The sequence below is a fragment of the Amblyomma americanum genome, chromosome 7 (assembly GCF_052857255.1).
Source record: "Amblyomma americanum isolate KBUSLIRL-KWMA chromosome 7, ASM5285725v1, whole genome shotgun sequence".
In the NCBI taxonomy this organism is placed as follows: domain Eukaryota; kingdom Metazoa; phylum Arthropoda; class Arachnida; order Ixodida; family Ixodidae; genus Amblyomma; species Amblyomma americanum.
Window position 1 is genome coordinate 22,572,712 of NC_135503.1, and position 11,626 is coordinate 22,584,337.

Below are 11,626 nucleotides of genomic sequence, written 5' to 3' on the forward strand. Positions count from 1 at the left end.
ATAAACAATCTATAGATTTATGGCCATAAACCTTTAGCAGACTTCTGCCGTTAGACAGTCTATATAATATGACTAGACAAAAAGAAATATCTATAGGAAGGCATTAGAGCCAATAAGAAGTCTATAGACTGTCTATATGCCGGTTTTGTAAGGGTCGACGTCTGGACTTAAGGCCAACGTCGCATGGTTTCAACGTGCTGTTAGCGTCGCACGTATCGAAAACCAGATTAACGATTTAAAAAATAAAACATACATTCTCCAAAACGTTAAAAAAACGAGTTAGTTCTTTCAGATTCTACACATTATTTATTTAATTTATATTTTTTGACGATGACACTCGCCTGAACAGCTGATTTATAAGCGCATCAAGTTATAAGCGCCTGAACAGCAAAAAGTTGTCGATCTTTGTAATGTCCGTAGGCTTTTAAAACAAGGCAAAATGCAATCGATACTGATACGTGTGAAAAATGTGCTCCTGATCAATTCATAAGCAAGCATTTGTTTTTGTTTTTTTGCTTTCCGGTTTCCAGGCTTTCAAAGTGATTCACGAAACATCGATAACCCAGAAGTAGAACAAAAAAAAAACAAATCCAGCTTCTGTGGCTGACACTTGCAGCTTCAGCAAGCTCTGCAACATGTTCTTACTCCATGCTATACTCATACAAAAGGCTTCTTTGTGAAAAACACTCTTCCTTAAGTGCTGTCTGATCGTTAAACTCTCAATTCGTTTGTTTTTTTTCTGTCTGCCATCGCTTTTTCAACGTCAAAATATACAACCCCGCACGAGTACAGGTCAACCCTAAGAAAAGTCTCCTTTCTACTGTCTCTATATGTAGACTCCATGTGGAGCAGCACCCACCACTTTTGCTATCTTCAAGTCAGTCTTCGCCCCTCCGTCATTTCCCACTCAGCAGTGCATTGCAGACGAAGCAACTCTGACTTTTAGAGTTTCGATAAGACGATATTGACATTCGACAGTTAGCAGAGGTCTTTGTACTGGCAGAGAAAACGCTCTTCTCTTATACATGGCGGCCTCTAAGCGGATGTAGCGCCGCCTCACTTTTAGCTTATAAAACACACGGGCTATATGTCATATACGCTGAAAAAAAAAGCACTCTAAAAAGACGTAAGAAACGACTGTCTCCAAGTGTTACCACTAAGGGTTAATACGCATATTTCTCATCGTCTTGAGACAGATAAGCTATAGATATTGCTCGGAATTACCACGCAGCTGCACGGCGCTGGCTGGAATCGTCTTACACATCGCTCTTGACTCTCTTGCTTTAAACACTGATTAACCTTTTTCGTCTGTTTTAGTTTCTGTCTGCACCTTGCGCCCGTATACAGCCGTCGACGTCTGAACTTGCAACAGGTCCTCTGACAGGCAGACGTAGTCATAGACGGCGTGGACTTAGTGGTGTGGTTTCGACTCGTACTAACGCGGTGAAAAGGCGGGTGTCGTTTCGATGCGCTTAATTTTCAGAACAGTCAGCTTTTGTATGAAACGACTGACCGTATATATCAAGAGAGTAGTAATAATAATACTTGGTTTTGGGGGAAAGGAAATGGCGCAGTATCTGTCTCATATATCGTTGGACACCTGAAGCGCGCCGTAAGGGAAGGGATAAAGGAGGGAGTGAAAGAAGAAAGGAAGAGAGAGGTGCCGTAGTGGAGGGCTCCGGAGTAATTTCCTTCCCTTACGGCACGGTTCAGGTGTCCGCCGACATATCAAGAGAGGAAGATTCGTGAACAGCGAACGCCCGCAAAAGGGCATCAAATTGGACAACGAAGTAAATAGAGGCACTGAAATCCACTGACTTCACTTTACAAGAAGTCGGGATCCTTGCCGGGCTATCGTCTCACAATTTGAACCCGGCTATGGTGCAGGAGGGCGAGTACTATGCGACACTCAAATTTCCTTTTCTTTTATACAAGTATCCGCAACACCACGCGGGAATACGTTGTCGTTGCGCTGGAACCGTTTTTGAAAGCCATGGTTCCAATTGAGTTCTTGAAGTGAACACCGACCGCATCAGCCTCACTCCACGGTCTGCTTTGCGCCGTGCGAAACGAGGACACCTGGAAAAGAAACGACGGTTAATTCTAAAAAAAAAAAGAAAGAAAGAAAGAACATAAAGACACCACGCGCGCGAGTCTGCCGCCTATGAATACCAGATATCTCTGCGCCCATAGCTATGTAGCACGAGTGGAGGCAGTGGTAAAGATTTCGCCTGCCGCCGCTCAGAAAGCATGGGACCAAGGCCGGCGGTGCCAGCTTGGGCTGGGCTCTCTCGGCGGCGCTTGCTTCCCTGCCCTGCCTTCCCGCCGCCGCTCGGCAGCGAGAGAGCCGGCGGGAAGTTCGGCAGGCTCCCCGCTTTAACCAACGTTCGCGCCGCCGCCGCCGCCTAGCTGACCTTGGAAACGCCGCCGAGCTGCAGCGCGCCTTTCGTGGTAGCCATCACCGACTGCCTGCTCCTGCGCTGTGTTTGTTTTTTCGATCCGTGCGGACGGCCGTCTGCTCGCTTCTGCCAAAGCTGCTTCTCCATTTCTGTTTCTTTTCCGTTTTCGCTGTTGTTTTTATTTCTCTGCTTTCCAATATGGCTCCATCCTCTGTCGAAAACGCGGGCGTTCTGGTCAGCGGGGCAGTGTCGGACGCTCGTGATATAACCGCAAAATGGGTAGTTGGTTATGTTCACGTGCGAAATAAGTAAAAGAAACTGCGATGTTTGCCTACTATTTTATCACTTTCATGTTTCAAGCTCCTCAGCAGGAAGTGGCGAACCTCGTTTCCTCCCCCCCCCCCCCCCAATTTCTTTTGCAGCTGCCACTCCAGAGGTTGCATGGTCGAGAGGTTTTCATTGGACGAAATTAAAATTGCTGCAGCAGTCGTTAGCCGAAAACTGGGCAGTATGAGATTCGCTGACACTGACGTCACCGGTCGTTCTTTCTTTGTCACGACGCATTTTTCAAGAGTTCGTGTAAAGCGGATGCGAGCATAACAGTGAAGTGCTGGATGCATGGTTAATTCAGTACACCTATCGAAACAAGTTACGTGACAGCTGGATATGGACACTTTCAAGAGCGGAAAGCAGTATTCTTGCATGTCCTCTCAATGCAAATGTAAAGACTGCACTTTTTTCAAAACGTAGCGAAAGAAACGGCTGGAAGATGTGTCTGTGTCTGCAGCCTAAGAATGGTAAATTCGTTGAATCTTTCATTAGTTTCTTCTTTTTTTTCAATATAACCGCCTTTGGCGCCGAATTTCTTGTGGCTGCGCAGCACACGGTGTGTGACACAATTCCTTCAGATGCCCAAAACCAGCTCGTTTAGAGTCAACCGCATTGCACGGACCAAGTCCACAGTGACCCCGCCGGCTTAGCGCAGGGTAGTGCGAAGCCCCAGCAACCCGAAACGCCGCTGATCTCGACGCCGCCTCATCTACCTGATGCCCGTGCGACCGTTATCGATCGGCGGCCGGTTCGCTCCTACAGTCAAGGACGCACTACGCCAGTTGCGAAGCTCCGCTTGAAAAATCTGCCTTTTCATTCGACAAATTTCTGAAAGTTTATAGTTTTTACGCCACCTATTAGCTTTAAAATGAACTATTTTTACCAAATTGCAATTTTGTAGTTGCATTAAACAGCTTTCTTGAATGCCGACAGATCGCAAGCAACTTGCAAAGTGTCTGCACTTTGGTAAATTACCTTTTCGTGTTCTGAAACACAATGAATAGTCTCGTTGTTCGATACGAGAGAGAGAGACCGGGGGATACCCCTTCGTGTGACGCGATGAGCGAACGGCTACGCTTCGGAAAGCGGCCGGCGCGTACCCGCGCTCGCCCGGTCGTCGCACAGCCGGCGCCGAGATGAAACCGTGGAACAGCTGCGGCGTGTGCGAGGCGACTCGCGATCGCGCGGAGCTCGCCTGATGTTTCGGGCACGCTGCCAACGAAGGCTGCTCGCTCGGCTGCCTGCTCACGGCCTCAGCTGCAAAGAACAGCAACAGCAGCGCCGCTCAACTGTAGTGCAGCGCCGATTGAGCAATGCACTACGGCTTGCTGCTCGAGCCGCCGCGCCACCGAGTGATGCGCGCCGCCGTTGGCAGGCGTTTTCTGTTCTTTTCTTAAGCCTAATTCGCTTTTTAGCGACGTAGCGGCGGCGCTGAATGCTAAACGAAACTGCGCAGAGCAGACGGAAGTGAATATGAGGTCTCAAAGTATAATGCTGGCTGCCCTGGAGAAAGTATGAGCCATGCGCAAAGCGTTGTAGCTTAGGTCACAATGAACCACTGTTGCCACGACGTTGGAGCATGCCACGTTGTGTTCACTGCCGGCGCGAATGCGGCGTTGCCTGTTTGCGCACTCGTTTCTTTTGCATCAGCGTGTTGAGTGCCGCCTATAGTAGGAGAAAAAAAAAACACGTAGAAAGCAAGGCGCCCGTGCGTGAACAACGAGGTGAGAGCCAGCCTTTTCGTGCGAAGCCTTGTACGTACGTTCGCGGAATATAGCGCGATGGAAACTTGGTCTCCCACCTCATTATTAATGGTGTCCTAATTAAAACGGCATTATTTAAAGGCGTTATTTGAAGCTCACTATTACGCACAGTTAACAGAAGAAGCAAGCAGCTGGCTATTTTTTAACACACACACACGCGCGCGCACGCGCACACACGTTGAAAGCCTACAACAGGAGCAAAATTTTTGTAAACCACGACACATTTAAAAACCGACACAAATAAAGAGGCCACTGAGGCGGGCAGTAAAAAGCAAGCGGGGAAAAAGAAAAAGAAAAGTGAATGCCAAAGTGAAGCATTGAGAACATAAACAGCTTACGTGACAGTGCAAGGAGAAAAATTACCAGCCTAGAAGACAAAACGTAAAACCCAAGGAATGAAAGAGACGAAATTCCTTCAGGTCCGTTTTCTTTCGCGGAGCATCGTCCCTCTGCATAGACATGTGTTCCCTCCAGTGGCAGCTGGTTTTCGCGGGTCTCAACACAGCTGCGCGCGAATAAGAGTGAAAAACAACGTGTACTGAGCCCCTTCCCCGCGACAGCCCCGAGTCCAAGTCTGCATACGACAGCACCGAGTTCAGCTTGATGCGCCGGGAACGCTGCCAAAGACTGCCTGTCTCCTCGCCTCTATTTCTTTCTTTCGTTCTTTCTTTCTTTCTTAGCATTAAGCTGTGATAGGGATAAGCGGGCGTAATATGACTGCCTCGCGCTTTGCATGAGGAAACACTGCATTTCAAGGGCAAAAGAAAGAAGGAATAGATAAATGACAAAAAGAAAAAAAATATGCACAGGAGTTATCCTTCGTTCGGGAGCAGCACGCTTTGCATTCGCTCATTTGCTATTCGCAACGTAGGGCACACCCTTCATTTTCGTTTGCCATCTTTATGAAAATGGCCAAAACGGTAGGCAAATCGCACACGCCTTCCATGCGCTTCAGTGTCCGCCTAGACCACGAACAAAAAAAAAAGGCAAAATCGTAAGTAATCGCCTCATACAACCCGTGTCTTGCCTGCAAAATGCGTATGGAGCTGAGCCTCTGCGACTCGCGACACTATGTTTGTGGTTACGAGAGAGACATTTCTGTTCCCAGGATTGACGTTCTCGGGTCCTCACGACAGACTATGGGGTATTTACGACAGACACTTCAATCGCGTATTCCTGCTGCTTCTCTCCGTTACGGCCGAAGCTCGCAATGCGCAGTTCCTAATAGAAACACCGCCAAAAAAAAAAGCCGCTCGACGTCGGAAGAAAAACTCCTCTCCGGTTGAGCAACCGTCCATTGTTCTCAAGAAACGCTGCTAATTGCTCTAAAACATTCTGCCGCTGCTCACAGCTAAAAAAGACGTATTGCATCCCAATGTCGCGCGGCTGATCCAAAGTTATCGTAAAGTAAACAAAACAATGACAGGTTCAGTCGTTAGTAATCATCCTATAGAAGCGAAAGTGTTCTTTCGTGTTGGGCGCGATGGTAACCGAGAATCCATCAGTCACAGTGGTGCAACCCACTCGAAAGCTGCTAGTCGATGAGGCACACGCCAAAGTTTAGGCAACAATCGAACCGTGAATGGAAAGACTTTTTACGAGTATACGACAGGCTGGTTGAGTCCACGTTAATTTGTCGAACTGAAACCCGGCCGCGGCAGCCGCATTTCGATGGTGACGAAATGAAAAGAAAAAAAAACACCCTCGTGCTGTGCTTTATCAATCGACATTAAAGAACCCCAGGTGATCTAAATTATTCGAGAGCCCTTCACTACGGCGTCCCTCGTAGGCCCATGTGCAGCACTGGGACATTAAACCCCACATATCATACGCAACAGGATGAGCCCGCCGCTAAAGCATGTACGAGGAAATATCTTTGCGGTGGGGAAGCAACGCGCGCATAAGTTTTGATGGAAATATCGGTGCTTCCTCGGCGTGCGCAGTGCTTCGGGGAAGCCACTTCAGACAGAGCGTGGTACAGACTCAGCTTTCCCTTTGTGTGTTTTCTTGTGCATCTTGTGTTGTTTTGTTAGCCCGCAATAAACGGTGCTGTGTCTGCTGTTTGTGGTGTGTTACTATAGTCGGGCGATACCATGGCTCGCCAGCTCCCCTGAAGAGGAAGATTCCCTCGCCCTCAAGGTAACCCGTAATGCTCTCTATCACGCAATAAGACAGGTAGGAGCACCGACTGTCGGCAGTGCCTCCCAGAAAGAAAAGGCCTCTGCACTTCTCTTGTGACGTCAAGCACCTTGCCCCGGAGACCATATCCCAGAATGAATGTAGAACACGAGGCTCAAGAAGCAACAGCCGCCAAGATCATGCCAAATCCGAGCGCCTCCTATGAAATGCCCCGCCAAGCTTTCTCCGATGTAGCGAAACTGATCCCCTCCTATCAGCGAAGTCGGTGCTCCTATCTATCTTACTCCGTGCTCGCTATCAATGAATATGCCGCCAGTGCTGCTCTGTTATACATGGGACGCCCAGTGGTTTCGGAGTGACTTTTCCTGATTCTTTGCTGTTTTTTTTTTGTTTTCTTTCGCGGTTTTTGTGTTTGTTTTTTAAAGAATCCCCAGCGCACACTTATCCAACTCGGCTTTTCTCTTCTTGCGCTTAAAAGATTCTTGGAAACTTAGTTGCCAGACGTCCCACGATGGCCGCGTTATGAGCTTCAGCATTGATTCATGAGCACATGATGCTGTGCCTTTTTAACGGTAGGACAAGTTCGCCCTTGTCCGTGAGTAATTTTAAGACCGCTGAAACATTACGTTATCGGGACGCCAACTTTAGAACTTCATACCGACTGTCGTTTGAGGCCCCCCATTCCATTCTCTAATTTATTGGTAGGAACGAGTTCTTGAATACTTTCGCATGGCACATCAACTAAAACGACAAAGTATGTGGAGATATATTGTATTTGTAGTGTTCGCTCGTTCTATTTTTCTTTGGTTTGTTGTGGTAATTTCAGGGTCCATTGGACGATACAGAGGGAAGATACGTAACTTTGCATATATTTCAGGAGCGGACAAGTGGTTCAACAAAATGAGAATAATTATGAAAATTTGATCCAACCGCAAATGCAACAAAGACAAGCACAACGTATAAACAAAACTAAAAGCAATTGTTTCGACGGTAGTTTAAACAGCGGCAGAGTATCGGTCAAGGCAGAGCCGCGAAAGAGCCTTCTGCATACGCCGTCGCCCCGCGGAGGGACGCCCCCATCTCGAGGTTGGGCCGCCTAGCCTGATTTTCCGCGAACAAACGGCCCGCTTTCATCTGCGACGCAATTAACCGGGCCTCGAGGGAACTCGCTGAGAAAAACAAAAAATTGAATCAGGGACAAGAAGAAGCCCAGGCTCCAGCTCCCCACCAGCTCTCGATAGTGGCAACGCCGTTTGCAGCTACCAGCCGCAACAAGCAAGCTTGCCGAAAGAAGAGCTTCGATCGTCACGCTGCGCGCCTGGGTCGGTGCAAAGTCGACAATTCGCTCTGCTTCTTCGACTCTTCGCCTGCACGAGGGGTCGACGGGGCGGGTCAGGGCGCTGCGTGCGTTGTCAGGCGGCATGCAGATTCAGGGGAATCCTTTGCGTGACGTGTGCGGCATTTGTCCCAGCGACCCAGTATGCCGGCGCGGAGAGGTGGTGTATTTCGGGGCACCCCTGTGGGGGCTCGGTATCGCTCAGAGCTAGCGCGAAGCGTGTGACGCCGTGCTTCGGCTGACGCCGCCCATAGCCAGCCTCGAGTGGGCGAAGTCGCGAAGGCTTTACGAGCCGCGACTGAGACGGAGCGCAGCTGCTTGTCTATAAGCGGGCACCAGCCCCTCCCTCGTGGAGACCAGCTGTGCGTGTTTGGGGGTCCGAAGACGTATGCTGGAAAAATGCAGAGCGTACTGCTGTTGCTGAGCAACCTGCCAGCTGTGTCAATGCTAAGTCGGCTGACCGAACAACACAGCGTGAATATTGTTTACGCCACTTTCATTTGTCAGATCAAAGCGCCTTGTCAACGACTTGTTTTTTTCTGCGCCTCATGAGAGAATAATCGTTCGTAACTAATGCAGCTTGGGTGTTGTTGCACTGCAAGAGGTAGGTGTGTGCGTCCGTGTGTGCGTGTGTGTGTGTGGGGGGGGGGGGGAGGATGAAGAGGGGGAGATTATGTTGATGGACCCGCTGCTCGTGCAAGGACGCCAGTCAGGCGCTGGACCGGTTTGGAAGAAGAATTCGGTTACCAAAAAGACGCTGTTTTGACGCTGTGAAGCAACCTTCCTGCCGGACCGATCATCAATAGCCCTACGGCCGCGCGGTCACCAAGGCACGCAACGAATTTCCGTGGCACGTCCCACCAATGCCATCCTTCAATAATCAAGTACACGCGCACTCACAAGGGTCGTTAGGTTACAAAGTAAATGTCTCAGCTGTAGTGCATTGAGCTAAGGGGGCTTGAAACCCACATGACATCGTCAACTTCTTTTGGAAGGATGGCCAATTCGGCCAATGCAATCCTGCCCGAGCTGTATGAATACCTGGCCTACTACGAAGTCCTGGCGTCGCATATTTCTAGCCCAATACCACAACGTGTTTTATCCCTTTCTCAGCCCCCAATGCGTTCGAACAAGAAAGTTTATACCTCTCCTCAACATGCACTTCCCGAGGGAACAGGTCGGCGATCTACTGTACGACGTAAGGGCTGCCTTAAGCGAAAGAACGTCGTGTTTCGTATAGTCTTGCTTCAAGCGCAAGCCTTCTCCATTCTCGCTGGAGCGACAAGGAGAAAGAAAGAAAGCAAGAGACGGAAGTAGCACGTAAACAGAGTGACTGATTCGGGTGCGCAACAACACCGCGCGACGCGGCACCTTACAGCAGCAGCAGCCAGGAAGGCAGCCAAGCTACGGGCGGAGGCGTCGCGATCTCCAGATCTGAGGCGCGTGATTTCATTCCCTCCTGTATTTTTGTTTTGTTTTCTCTTCGATATCAGCGCTCCGCAAACGCGTGGAATGAGCTGCCGGCAAGCAAGCCAGCAGGCAAAGGCGCGAGGAAGAAAAAAAGGAAAAAAAAAGGCGTGTGCGATGCGGGTCGACACCTGCTGCTCGCAGAGCGAGGCGAACTTGCGACTCAAGCCCTGGCAGCGGTTGCCTCCCAGACGCGCGTGCGCGATCTCAGACTGCCTAGGAAGAAGTAAAGATGTAAAGAAATGCGAGGCATAAAGGAAAATGAAAGAAGTAACAAAGGAGGAAAAAAAAGATCGGCATGAGGTGGCGTCCAGATGCGTGACGACAACGAATATCGCGTGAGCGAAACGCAGCTGCAGGAGGCGTCGTCGAGAAGTTTTGTTTTCGGCTGCTTCTTGTTGCCTCTTGCTTCCTCGTTCTTGTATGCATACGAACAGCACCGACGTAAAAGTTCGCGCAGGCATTGTCTTCAGAAAGTTCGGCACCGTGTGAAGCAGCGGGCATGAGACGTGTCGGCGACTCCACAGAGGAGCCGCGTCGTCTGGAAGCCAACGGGTTCTGTAGATCTTGTTGTTTACTGCCGCTTTTATGTTTATTTCATCCTGTCGGCCGGCGAATAGTTGCGATGCGCTTTTGAGGGGTAAGAAATCCCTCGGAGAACAGGTGGCCATAGCGTAGGATAGGTTTTCAGAAGCTGCAGCCCATGCTTTTGGCTGCAGATTGCTCCGTCAGCAGCGTCGCCTCGAGCTATTCACACTTGAGCTACAGGCGACTGAACTGCGAAGTTAAATTGTCAGGTAGGAGTGAATGAACTTCTACTACTCCGTTCCTTGACGCCGCTTCGCTGTGTTGAACACTGAAGGCGGCAGATGAAGATAATGTTGCACTGAGGACAGCGGTACCGTGGCGGCTTAACAATGCAAGATTGTCGACTTGTGTCGAGAGACTTGATCGCGCAGCAACAATATCGAAGGAATTGCTCAAGAGCAGACGACTTGACACAGAGTAGTATTATGTGAGAAAAATATGCTGTTGCTTCCGTGTGAGTGATGGAACGACGGTTTGTTCGGGAGGTCATCGACATAAAAAATGCGTGGCGCCTTGACTGTTTTCGCTTGGCATATCCAAGCGCGCGCTTTGCCACTGACATCTACCGGTGCTAACCGCTGAAGCAATTCACATCCTTTGATGCCGACAAGTTTAAGTGATATTTTGCATTACATGCCGCATATCAATTAGAAATGTGCGAAGGATGTTTAACGGAACACAGCGGTTGAATGCATGCCAACGAAATTGCGAAATATTTAATGGATAACGTCTTTTGTGAGCTTAACATTTCAAGCCATTCTGTGAGGTAACTAATACACAGGTTAGCGATGCAGACGTATATAATAGGTTCTATGCATTGCGGACTGACGAAATGCGAAATCTTACGAGAGACGCTTTCTGGCATATGCAGCACGTTCGACCGAATTTTAGGCCGAAATTCCGGCACAAGTATTCTGAAAATTTTGTGCAGGAAAGACTTCCACTGTCCAGTGGTTCAAACAGAAAGCTCCACAACCTCGTGACGATAGTGAGCCGACAGCACGAGTGGCTGCTATCATGGAACTGCCTATTCAAGAAATGTTCAAGACCGGCTGGTTGACGGTATAGTTTCTCGGAAACTGAAGTGTAAGGTGGCCACAACTTCTTTGGTCAATAATTTTCCTTCCGAAAAGCCCCTGGCTATTCAGTGGTTACCAAGACATTACCATTGAATGACTCTGACATTACTTATCTAAGATTGTTCAGTAGCATACACCGCCTGTACTCGTACCAATGGGAAGCAATTGTTCCAATCAAAGCCCCGGACGACCAGCGTGACCTGATCGCCCGGGCTACACAGATAGCTACAGCAAATGGGGCCGTGGACTAAGGGCTCCACCCCCGGCCTCCTCCCTCCTTACGTTTGCTCATAATAAAAGTTTTTCATCTCTCTATGTCCGTAGCAAGCGCTTGAAATGGGCATCCTGAAATGGGCATCTTGAAATGGGCTGTCCTGTTTTTTGTGAAAACTGTAACCTGACTATGTGTTCGTTTTTTTGTGTGTGTATGTAAATGTTCTCAACAAAGTCTGCTTCTATGCCTTGTAACGGCTGCCTGGGCCTCGTCAAGCTGTATACCTACAGCTTTTAGTCCAGGCAGCCGCC

At 49.1% G+C, this 11,626-nt stretch overlaps 1 long non-coding RNA gene across 1 annotated transcript; it reads right to left on the reverse strand.

The window, feature by feature from the left end:
- Positions 1-1,716: 1,716 nt before the first annotated feature.
- LOC144098677 (uncharacterized) lies at positions 1,717-5,164 on the reverse strand. Its single transcript, XR_013307223.1, has 2 exons — positions 4,831-5,164; positions 1,717-2,079 (listed from the first exon to the last, which is right to left on the reverse strand). It is a non-coding gene; the product is annotated as an uncharacterized LOC144098677 (long non-coding RNA).
- Between the last annotated feature and the right edge of the window lie 6,462 nt (positions 5,165-11,626).